Source organism: Pseudorca crassidens, chromosome 8, assembly GCF_039906515.1.
Source record: "Pseudorca crassidens isolate mPseCra1 chromosome 8, mPseCra1.hap1, whole genome shotgun sequence".
In the NCBI taxonomy this organism is placed as follows: Eukaryota; Metazoa; Chordata; class Mammalia; order Artiodactyla; family Delphinidae; genus Pseudorca; species Pseudorca crassidens.
This window is the reverse complement of record NC_090303.1, coordinates 52,704,690-52,717,800: the sequence shown is the minus strand read 5'-3', so window position 1 is coordinate 52,717,800 and position 13,111 is coordinate 52,704,690. Positions and strand designations below refer to the sequence as shown.

Below are 13,111 nucleotides of genomic sequence, written 5' to 3'. Positions count from 1 at the left end.
TTTGGTTTTCACAGTTTATTTGTTGGCAAAGATAGACTGAATGACAACCCTCGTGAGAGTTTTTCACCCTATGTTCTTCGTTTGATTTGACTGGCTAATCTTGAAGTAACCTTTCATTTCATCATCAGTTAGACTAGCATCCATGTCTATAAAGACAAACTTTAAATCAAGCTACTGTAATCCATCTGTGTGACTTCTAGTAATAATACTAGGGAAAGTATTACATTGTAAAAAGGAAAAATCATATTTTTATTTATTTTTTAAAACTCTAGTAATACATGATCAATTAATTTGAGTTTAAACATATAAAATGTTCTGTATGTTCAACATTCCATCTTTTTTAATGTTAAATATTTAAACCCCTAAACCAGAAAATCTGAGGGAAAATGCAGAACTTTTATATAAAATAAGTTGTCACTTTTTTCTTACCAGTAGGTGGCAGTCAAGAAACTTTCAGTTTTAATAATTATGCTTAATGGAAGAAGAATCTCAAAATGGGCTATTTAATTTTTATAGGAGGGATGAAAGGTTTGGAATTTAATAAAAATTAGTGGAATGAATTATTGTAAAATAATCTTTTCGTTTTTTCTTCTTTTCTTGTTTACAAAACATGGATTATAAAATGCAAACCTACCATTAAATTACTGAAACGGATTTTATGGAAGATCTAATAGTCCATTATTTTATGAGGGAAAAGAGCTATGAATAATTACTGTTACAGGATCCAAGTATATTCTTTTTCTCTCCTTCCTTTCTTTTGGGGGACCATCAGGAATAAGTTATCAATCCCAAAGAATGACTGAGTTTAGAAACTATTGTTACTCTTAATATTTTTCTTCTGAAAGTACACCATGTGCTGAGAATTCTTTTATTTTCTTTGGCTGCCCCAAGGACCCTTTGCACTTTTACTGAAAATTCTAAATAACTTCTGTGTTATGAAAGACTATAGATACTTAATTTAAGATGGATTTTTTTTCTTTTTCTTTTTTTTTAACTAAACAAGAAGCATCCTCTAAGTGCTCTCACTAATGGATTTTAAGTGAGAACACAGCTCTTTATAAACGTTCCAGGTGTGGGTTCATAAAGAAGCCTAACTTCCTCATGTTAATATCTAAAAATCTTAAGTCCTAGGGAAATAAAGCAGAGGAGAATATGAAAAGGGTGTAAATGAATAAAGTTGATGCAGAAAGGAACAATTAAGATAGTCATTTGGCCCACCAAGTTTCTAGAGGAGAAAACATGGAGTATTTGGTTTATTTTGGTGTGAATAGAATTTATCTTAACAAGCAACACACAAAAGCATTTTTTAAATGTGTCTGGAAAGTACTATGATGTAATGCAAATTGAACTAACAGATTGGGAACTTCATGAGATCAGAGGCTGTGACTAGTATGTATTTTGGTTCAATGAATGTCTGCTGCTCTGAATTTTATTGAATGTTTAAAACACATTATTTATGTGACTCTTCTGGTAGGCATATATAAATTAGGGTGTGTGTGTGTGTGTGTGTATATATATATATATATATATATAAAAGTTATTAATATTATGTACAAGTGCAACCACAGACACATAATATATAAAAGGTAATGGGGGTCCAAAGGAATAACGTGTTTAGATGAATGTAAGGCATGGGTGCTGACTAGCAAAAAAGATACTCCAGGCAGTGCTTGGTGCTTGTGGATGAGAGTAGATGTGGTAAATGCTTCCTGAGTTGCCCTGAGAGGAGTCAAGGAGAGACAAGATAATAGACTGAGGCAAAGGGAGCAAATCTACGAGCCTTTTCATGCAGCACTTAAGCAGACCCATCAGGGGAGTGCTGGGGAAGAAGATACACATTCCCAGAGGAGAAAATATTAGTGCCAGGGTCCACCTGTCCCACCCCACTTTCCACCTCCTTATTCTACCCCCAAAGAGTGCCTTAGAAAGTCTGAGGGAAAAGAAGAAAGTCTGAGCCATGAGGACATACTTTTTTTGCTTTGCTTGATAGACTTCATTTTTTAAGAGCAGTTTTGGGTTCATAGCAAAACTGAGCAGAAGGTGCAGAGATTTCCCATACATCCCCTGCCCTGACACATGTGCAGCCTCCCCCCCTTATCAACATCCGCCACCAGAGTGGTACATTCGTTACAGTTTGATGAACTTAAGCTGACACATCATTATCACCCAAAGTCCATAGTTTACATTAGGATTCGTTCTTGGTGTTGCACATTCTATGGTCTGTACAAAGTATAATGACATTTATCCACCATTACAGTATCACACAGAGTAGCATCACTGCCCTAAAAATCCTCTGTGTTCTGCCTGTTTATCCCTCCCTCTTCTCTAAGCCCTGGCAACCACTAATCTTTTTACTGTCTCCATAGTTTTGCCTTTTCCAGAATGTCATATAATTGGAATCATCTGAAAGGATGTTGCCTTTTCAGATTGGCTTCCTTCATTTACTAATATGCATTTAAGGTTCCTCCAGGTCTTTTCATGGCTTGATAGCTCATTTCTTTTTACCACTGAATAATATTCCATTGTCTGGATGCGCCACTGTTTATGTATCCATTCACGTACTGAAGGACATCTTGATTGTTCCAGGTTTGGGCATTTATGGATAAAAATGCTGTAAACATCACTGGCAGTGGGTTTCAACTCTTTTGGGTAAATACCAAGGAGTGTGATTGATAGATGGGAAAAATTATACTTTGTCCAATTTTTGAGTAGATAATAAATTTAAGCAATTCAAAGTATCAAACCATATAAAAAAGGAGCACAGTACTAAGCCTCCCCACCCTGTCTGCCACCTGCCTACTTCCCCAGAACGATTGCCCCAACCACAGGCCCCCACTTATTAGTTTCTGTTATGTTTCTTTCCTTTATGTAAATGTAATAAATTATGAATATATATTTTCATAGTTCCATATTAAAAAGTTCCATTTTGGGTCTTGCTTTTCTCATTAATGCATCCTGTAGGTCCTCTCATGTCACTGTATAGAGGAGGCCAGTGTGGCTTCCCTCTTTTCCTGCAGCCACATTGTTTTACATTGTATGGATTTAACCTGTCCCTACTTATGGACATTTGGGTTGTTTCCAGTGTTTTTGCCATTATAAATATTATAACCCGTATACACACACATAAATAGGCGCATCACATCTGTACAAGTATATCTGAAGGATAAATTACCAGAAGTAGGGTTGAAGAATTAATAAGTATACAGTGACCCTTGAACAGCACGGGTTGAGCTGTATGGATCCATCATACGTGGACTTTTTTCATTAATACCCACTACAGTACTCCATGGCGGTTGATTGAATCAGGGATGTGGAACCACAGATACCAAGTACAGACTATAAATTATAGGCAGATTTTCGACTGCAGAAGAGTCAACGCCCCTACCTCCTGTGTTGTTCAGGGGTCAACTGTATACAATTATACTTTTGAACACTTCTGTCAAATTGTTGTCCAGAAGGATGGTACCAGTTGGCTCTGTTACCAGCAATACATGAGAACGCTTCTTCTCCACTCCACGCTTCTTCTCCACTCCAAACTTTTCAATTTTGCCTGTTAGGTGACAAAAAAAATCTTAATATAATTTAAATTTACATGTTTCTTTTATGACGAGGCTGAGCATCTTTTCATATGTTTCAGGATCACTTGTATTTCCTTTTCTGTGAGCAACTAATATCTTTTGCCAATTTACAGTAGAGTTACGTGTCATTTGTCATATTCTTACTAATTTCTAGGGGTTCTTTATATATTAGAGAAAGTATCATTTTTCTATAAACAAGTTTTGCTTCTCTGGAATTTTAAAAAATGACTCTAATTTTTAAGGAATTTTGAAAGTAATCCTCACTCTCATATCTTACTAGTCTTGTTTAACTTGTTTTGCCTCAAGAGAAAAAAATTCTGTGTTGGCTTAGAACAATTGTTAAGATTTTAAAAGAACAACTAGATAACAACTGGGATTGATTCTTTAGAATTTAGCCTGTATGTGTCCTCTTCTGCACTTATATTTATGCTAACACAAAATTCCTTAACTTCAGCTTATTCCCATAGCAACCAGGCAGCTGGGACAGGCCACAGCTGCATAAAATAAATAAATATATGTGTAACACACACATGCGCACGTACACACACACGTGTGTGTTACATATAATAAGAAATCTAACCTTGGGAGCTGCCACTTCCCCATCATTTACTTCTATTTAAATTTCTCTCAAAAGAAGTGGGAAATGGGTCTGTGTCTTCTTTGACCCTGATTGCCTTCTCACTTCTTTTTCCTCACCCTCAGTTTCTGTGGTTTATGGTCTCAAAATTAGGGGTCTCTCCCTCTCTCCCTCTCCCCCTCTCTAGTCCCTCTCTGTCCTTCCTTCCCCCTCTTTCCCCCTTCTCCCCACCTCTCATACTAGAGTGTCTCCTTCTATCTCTATCCTCAGGATGCTTGCTGTGGGCCAGCCTCGGAGGTGAAAGGTGACACCGTGGTATTCTTAGCACTTCAGTAATTCTGTCACCTTCGATGAGATTCATCACAGGCCAAACCCCAGTCTCTATCAAAAAGTAAGAGTCTACTGCAAAATTACTACATTTTCCCTTTCACTTGTTTCATGACTCACTACTGGGATGCTTTTGCGTAATGCCCTCTGCTCCATTTCCTTCTGGGATGGGAAGAGCCTTCCCTGTGTGACTCCCAGGACCACTTTGCCCTGCCTGCTTTGCCCTCGGCTACTTTATGTCAACAGAGGCCACATGGCTCATACACCTCTGGTGAAGTGGTGCTTGGAATTCTTTGTTATAAGACAGACTTAGCTTTAATATTTTTTAAAAACACATCTTGGGTATGTATTGGAGGGGTTGTTTGGGATTTGTAGAATTGTGGTAGCCCCAGATCAGGGCAGAATATAGGTAGGCATTTGAGGTTCTCCAGACTAGTAGAATCAGGGTGAGGGACTGAGAATTCTGAGAAGATTTTGCAGTTTCCTACTGTCAAGGAAAACCGTTGGGCTGCTTGAGCTGGGAGTAAGAGCGGTGTTTCGGTTGTGCGGTAACTATTTAAGCAAATTGAACATTAGAGCCGGAAGAAGTTCCAGGGGGCATATAGCCCTGCTCAGTCCTTTGTAAGGCTAGGAACCTGAGGTCAGAGATGTTAAAGGACTTCCCCAAAGTCAGTGTCAGAGATGAAAGTAGATCCCAGGAGGTCTCCCTGGGTTTCAGTTCAGTGCCCTTTTTTTGCAGCATGAATCATGGATGATCATGCTACTGCATCTGTATTACAATTTCTCGTTGACCTTCTTCTAATGAACAGTTTACTGACAATTAGTCTATCAAGAAAGTAGCAAAAAAGTAGGAAGGATCTGAGCTCTGTACTTAGTAAAACATGGACCCATAAACATCACTTTGTATGAAATACTTTGGCCCCAAAATAACATGTGGAGTCCATGTATGAAACTTTTTTCATCTCTTAAATGCTTCCAACAAAAGGGGCATTCAACAACTATTTAATGACCAGTTGTTATTCAGGAGTTCAGAAAGGGAAGGCACTGTAAAATTCAGGGAGAGAAAAATGTTGCTAGACAGGAAGCAATTAAAAGTAATGAAATTTAGACTGAAATAATTCTATTTTTCCCAAATCAAGCAAGGGAACAGAGTATTTCTAAAGTGATTATATTATTCTGAAGAGAAAGTTATCTAATCCAAAAAGCAGTTTGATTAAGGAAAGTTTGTTAAAGTCAGAATTTCTAGCAACAAATTTGCCGTTGGAGGCAAATTGCAAAAAGGGAGTATTTTAAACATTCTGTGCCCCAAACTAAGCTCACAGACACACTGATCTTGAAGGCAACATATAAATATGGACGTAGTTGTACTCAGACTCTGTAATGAGGTAAAAAACTTCTCCTCAATTCCAGCTATTCACAGGCCTAACTGAGGCCCCCAAACTAAGTAGATTCAGACTTCTTAATTCCAGAGGGAAGATGTAAATTTTTTCAGAATACCATGATGGGACTTCCCTGGTGGCACAGTGGTTAAGAATCCACCTGACAATGCAGGGGACACGGGCTCGAGCCCTGGTCCAGGAAGATCTCACATGCTGCGGAGCAACTAAGCCCATGCGCCACAACTACTGAGCCTGCGCTCTAGGGCCCGTGAGCCACAACTACTGAACCCACGAGCCACAACTACTGAACCCATGTGCCACAACTGCTGAAGCCCACGTGCCCTAGAGCCCATGCTCCACAACAAGAGAAGCCACCACAATGAGAAGCCCACACACCACAACTAAGAGTAGCCCCCGCTTGCCTCAGCTAGAGAAAGTCCACGCACAGCAACAAAGACCCAACGCAGCCAAAAGAATTAAAAAAAAATTTTTTTTAATTAAAAAGAAACAGAATACCATGATGATAACACCTTACGTTTTATGTTGTATTTTATTATTTACAAAGCATTTCAACATATTATCTCAGTTGGTATTTAGAATAACTCCTGAGTTATTATAATGTTATTGTCCTAATACTGTTATCCCAATTTATGGACAAGGAAACTGGGAGACTGAGGCTTGGAGAGATTGTGTGGCTTGTCCAAGGCCACATCTGCAGTATGTAGCGGAGCCCAAACGCAAACCCAGGCCTGCAGTCCCTGGCCTGCCATTCTTACGGATGCCTGCCAGTCTCTTTAAGAGAGCTTCCCCGTCTGCAAACATAGGAGTATGATGAGGGAGAATTGTCAGCCTCTTCTCAGCCCTGCCTGGTGGCATCTTGGAAAAGATCTCTATATATCTTCTTGTAGGTACCAGAACCCACCCTCCACCTGCTAAATATGGGTATCTTCTTTAAAACTTGTGCTTCCAATAAATTGTCCACTCCAAACACCGTCTGTGGGTGTTTAGTTTTAAATGTACAGTCCTTGGTACATTTTATGGGAATTGCCCAGTTCCATGATTTGCACACCAGAGGAGATCTGAACCTGTAGCCTTTGTTCACACTCTGGACTTCCCCTAGTCTGTTAGAAGGTGATGGAAAAACTGCAGAAGCAGTAGAAATTGTTTGGTGGGATATTCAGTGCAGGGCGGTTGACAGGAGGGTGGTTTCGTGCCATGATGTTGCCCTGCACAGACCACGCCTGCTGTCAGGAGACACCTGTGGACATGCAGGGCCATCTTCCTTCCTCTTCCAGAAGCATCCCGTCTGCTCCCTCCAGCTCATGGAACTCCTATGGACGTTAAATGAGATAATCCATTTTTACGTCCTCTTCATTACTTTTTACATACTTATACTTTACCTATTTTTAAGAAGATTTGAGCTGGCTGTGTAATTGGTATAAAAGTGCTTTTAAACTGTTAGGGGCATGTAACATACAAAGTAATATTTTGTACCATTTATACTGTGTCCTCTGCCCGGTGTTTTCTTTCCCACTTTATGCTTTACCTCAAGAATCTTTTTATATGTCTTTTTTTTTTTTGAGCGATTGATAGCAAATGTAACGGTCATGGGTAACATCTGAATGTACAAGGGTATAACTATGTGATGGTTATAAAAATCGACTTGAAAAATTAATCTGCAAATATATGGCCCTTATCTCAGATTTTATTGCTAAAAACCTTATGGGTCTGCCTGTCCCAAGGCTCAGGACATTTAGAGCTCTCTCCCTCAAGCATCAACCACCACCTTCTTCAACTCTGCCGTTCTTCATCCTACCAGTAAATACCACTCCGGTCACATAGTGAAAAAGCCAGTTAATTAGTAAATTTATAAAATAAGTGAACTTTATAGAGCAGAGGAAGTTAAAACAACGTTAAGTGTGACAAGAAGGTCAGGCTGTCTTGACTTTCATACTTTCTGATTGTGGCAATCGTGCTGGGGGTCACTGCTGGCTGAGAGCAGGGGAGAAAATGCTGGAGTTGAGTGGCCACGTTTCAAGCAGCAGGAACCATGCGCCAGATACTCTCATGAGCTCAGATTCTTAATAAGTACTCGCTAGGTGGCAGGCAGCATTGTAGATGCTGAAGACACAGTCGTGAACAAAGCAGATAAACCCGTTGCTTATGGGGCTTCCGTGCTAGAGGAGAGACAAATAGTAGACAAATTACAAATCAGTGTGGCTGGAGAAGCTGACCACGGACAGAGCAGCAGGGGTGGGTCACTGAACGTCAAGGTGAAGAGCTAGGATTTTATTTGAAGTGCGAAAGGAATCAATGGAGGGTTTTTGAGCGGGGGAGGAAATTGATGTTTTGTTTGCAAAGGGACCTACTGTCTACAAAAAGTCACAGACCTATTTCAGAGATGGTAAGGGGCTTCATCTCAAGTGTGAACTCCTCTTGATTGGTAGTTTCTGCCCACAGCTCTGGGCTGAGAATGGTCTGTAATAGCAAGTCCTGACTCAGGGGAAATTATTCTCACACCAGTTAACAGTGATGCCATAGACATGGGGCATAGGTTTTTCCCAACAGGTCCATGACCGACCAAGGATTTGATATGCAAAAAGTCATACATATAGCCAACGCTATAAAATAAAAATTTTAAATGGCCAAAAATCATGATAATTACTGAAAAATGTAAAATAATAATTCAGCTCTTCCCCAGTGGGCAGACCTATGGGGGGAGATATCTTTATAAATTGTAGAAATTCATTTCAGTGCAAAGCAGGGACTATCTGTATTGACTTTCTCTGTATCTGCTTGAAGAATTTCCCATTTATTTTCACTAGAGGGCATCACAAATGATGGAGACTAACAGTGTCCAGAAAATGCCAGAGAAAATGTAGTGAGATTAAATTTTCAAAGAGAAATGAAGTTCTTCTGATTGCAGCTTTATTGAAAACAAAAGCAAAAACAAAAAAATCCTTAGGTATACTGGTTTCATTACTTCTACTCTTGCAATTTTGAAAAATTCAGTTTGGGAGTTATCCACACCTCATCGCGCCAAAGTTGATATAGAATGCCAGTCACCAAACAAACACTTCTTCAGTAATTATGCTCCCTCCCACCCCAAGAGGATTAAAATCCTTGTATAGTGTCCAGTTTGTGTGATTTGGTTACAATCATATCTAAGAAAAGAATTAGAGTTTCAACCTATGAGTGGAAATCAGCATAAATGAAGATACAGATCATTTTCAAGGTACTGAAAGAACTGTTACCAAAGAGCTTGGGTAACCCAGCTTTTCAGTAACAAGTGATAAACCGGGAATAGAGTCCTGATTCAGCCTCTGCCACTAGCCTGGATCATGGGCTCGTCAACCTTTCTAACCTTAGCTTAGTCATTTGTAGAATGAAGTGGTCAGGCTACCTGATTGCTCACATTTCCCCTAGAAGGTGCTGAGTGCTGTCTTCCTGATCTCTTTCTCCCTGTGGAGAGTTTGGATGGAGGGATGGGTCGGGATGCATGGAGAGTGAGACACAAAATCATTCTTCTCCTTTCTTTTCTGGGAGCCGTAAAGATTCAGTCTCATTTGTGAATAGTACACTTTAGACTGTGATAAATGCCTAACTGATTAAACTTTACTTCTCTAAAGAAAAACATCTTACCGAAAGAGAAGTGTTCCATGACTTTTGGTTGAGAAAGGTGTGGTTGGTTTGAAGACCTCAGCTGGGAATATGCGCTCACAAACCCATTTGTATGTCTGTTGGAAAAACCAAATGCCATAGGAAGTAAGAACGTTTAACGTACAGAGTAGACGTTTGTTTCTAGAAGTTGCTCAGAGATTGCTCATTTTAAAACACACACCGTTGGTAATCGAAGGATGATTTGCTGCAGCCAGGGCAGGGCAGGATGCTGCAGTCTCCTATTTTCAGGACTGAAGATGGCTACTCAGCATTTTAAGGAAACCCCTCTGGGTGACAGCAACAGGGCAGTGAGATTCTGTTACCTGTTAGCATGTCACGTCAGAGCCTCTCGCTGGTAACGCTGGAGGTGTGTGAAATCACAGCCGTTATATATATGAGGGACAGCAAGAGTTTTAAAGCTGTGAATTACAGTTGTGCAGACATACATCTTATTTCTAAAATGCCTGTTTGGATCCCTATGCTTTTTTGGAATTGACATATCTAAAATCCCCATATTTTGGAACAAGTCTAGCCCTCTCTGTTTGGGATAAACTGTCGTCTACTGTGCATGAATTCTGCTTTACTCTGGTCTGAGAACCATAGATGGTTTAAATCCACCTTTTCTATGTCTTGGTCAGAATATCAGCTGAAATGTTGACTGCTGGCTTGGTTTTCCTTATAACCATAAGAAAGTCACATTTGCATAAAAATTCTTGTGAATACTTGTAAATAGATTTTCTTCCATTGCTGGCCCCTTAGTATTGGATCCCATGATTCATTGTAGGCTACAGATGACCTTGTACGTTTTGTGCACTGCTGGGTCCACAGTGCCTGGCAAACAGGCACACAAGAAATATTTGTAGAATGAGTGAGAGAATGAATGAATACTCATGTCTTCTAACCTTAAAAGATTGAAGGCTATTATCTGTTACATAAACAAGTAACTAACGTGATTGTTGGAAGCATCACCAGAGTGATTCGTGACTGTGTTTATTGTTCATCCTCATAAAGGACCGGACTCTTTTCCCTCCACTGAAGCAATCCTGAGAAAGGCTTCAGGTTCAACACCTCCACCAGATGATAGTCTGGTCACAGCTCTTGACTTAAGTCATTACTACTTTCTTACAAACTCAAGAGAAAAGAGTAAATGCATTTGTTAAAATGCAAAATAATCCTAAAGAATTTAAATAGTGAGTAGTTGAATATATAGTTTAGAGGTGTTCATTATAAAATAATCAAACATTTACTGTGGCATTTTGGACATTACTCTTTCTTTTAATTTATTTTTTGGCTGTGTTGGGTCTTCGTTGCTGTGCGTGGGCTTTCTCTAGTTGTGGCAAGCCGGGGCTACTCTTCGCTGCAGTGCACGCGCTTCTCACTGTGGTGGCTTTTCTTGTTGCAAAGCACAAGAGAAGCTCTAGGCGCATGGGCTTCAGTAGCTGAGGCACTTAGGCTCAGTAGTTGTGGCTCATGGGCTTAGTTGCTCCACGGCATGTGGGATCTTCCCAGACCAGGGCTGGAACCCATGTCCCTGCATTGGCAGGCGGGTTCTTAACCACTGCACCACCAGGGAAGTCCCTGGACATTACTCATTTTTGTATTGACTTATAGTTATTCCATGATATTATTTAAAAATCAGATGCTATTAAATCCATTTGTAAAAGGTGTACTAAAGTTTGAGACTTTTAAAAAAATTTTTATTAGAGTATAGTTGCTTTACAAGTTTGAGACTTTTAAAGATCTTGTCTCTGTTGCCACCCCTCCTTTCCATGCACCCCTCCCCCCTAAAAAAAGAAAGAAAAGTGTTCTTACAAATCCTGCTTTAGCCTTTCAAGTCCTTTGAACATATTGGGTTAGGCAAAAAGTTCGTTTGTTTTTTTCCGTAAGATGTTACAGAAAAACCCGAACGAACTTTTTGGCCAATCCAGTACTTGGGGGTTTTAATTGATTGCTTGATTTGACTACTTACTCATATGTTTCCTTGTTATTGACGTTAAAAACACAGCAGTATCTTATAAGATCCAAAAAACATTGGTGAGAAGGGGATAAGGGTATTAAAAATTAAAGTTTCTTTCCTAGAGTATACAGTACATATATATAAGCAAATGAGTAAATTCCAATTTAGGTTTTATCTGTTTTCACACTGCCTCAAGCCATTTCAGGTTTAGCTCTTTTAAGCTAGGAAACTTTAGAATATATAGCATTGTTCTCCAGTGTTTTCCTGTGGAATCTCAACGAATTGCTGTGTATAAGCATGGCAGTTCGAGCAAAACCCTTCCAGCCTCTGTCCCCTGCCCCACCATGTTACAGAGTTAGTGATTTCTTCTTCTCTACCAGCTATCCTCCCTGGCCGCCCACTGTGTGCGACCATCCTCTGCAGTGTCCCTGCAATAAGAGGAGAAGGGGAAAATCAGCCTGCAGTTTTAAATTAATTGCACTTCTGTTACGCTGTGAGTTAGTCTATGCTTTAAATCACGGCATTCTAAACTTCTAGTTTAAACATAATTGGAAAGAGAAAGCTGAAATTAAAATAGTGACAAAATAAACCTAACTGGAGGAGAACAGTATAAAACACTCCTAATCAAATACTCGAATAATCTGTTAAAATTATTCATAAGCAGTTGACTATTTTATTAAATACACCTGTTACTGTTTTGGGGCACTAATTTAAGCACCTTTTTGTTTCCAAAACTTACCTAGTGAAATTAGGTTGCTTACATTCTAATGGAACATTGCTTTTACTCATGATGGAAATCGTTTTAAAAATAGAATTTAAAAAATCTAATTATAAACGTTACGCATGCTCATTGCAGAAAATGTTAGAAATGGCTCCATTTGAAATTGTGTACTTGGACAGTTAAGATCTGAAAGATGTTGTATACAAGAGATCAGGTCCTGTGTGTTACTGGAGCCAGCTTCAGATATTTGAGTTTATCCTGTCTTCATTTGGAAAAGAAAACAGATGGGGTTAGTGGCTCTGCCTCTGTGCTTCCAGGGGACTGCGTCCATATCCACATTGTAGCATTTTCACCCCGTGTTGGTAATTCTGTATTTACATTTCTGGGCCACTGAACTGTAACCGGGACGTCCTCATTTTTGTGTGCCCATCGCCCAGTGCAGTGCCTGGCATACAAGCAGGTGCCCAGGTGACATGTGCTAAAAGAATTAAGAGTTTATGTGAGTAGTGACAGAAGGTAAAGGTAGGAAGACTTTGTTCTTCCTTATTTTTTCTATTTTCATATGGCATGTTTCTCTATCAATTTTGGCTCTTTTATGCGTAGCTAAAACTGACATATTGTATTTCTGAAAAAAAAATTTCTATTAGCATATCCTGTCAAGCTCTAAATAGAGGCAATTCTTAGAACTCATATTTATGTGCAGTCATTAATTGCTAAGAATAATAATTTACTTGTAAATCCAAGATTGTATTAATTTTATCTGTAATGGAATTCTTGTTCTTTCCTGAAATCATAGCAAATTATTAAAATTGCTTTGTGGGGAGTACAAAGTTAAGGAGATCAAATTTGTTTTACAAGGACATTTGATGTAATTATTTTTAAAATATATCTTGCTTTTTATACCAGACTTTT

General features: G+C 39.2%; 1 protein-coding gene across 8 annotated transcripts in view; it reads left to right on the top strand.

Annotated features, from left to right (window-relative positions):
- Window positions 1-13,111, top strand: part of CDK14 (cyclin dependent kinase 14) — a 716,891-nt gene that overhangs the window by 584,326 nt on the left and 119,454 nt on the right. The gene's annotated exons all lie outside the window — the stretch shown is intronic.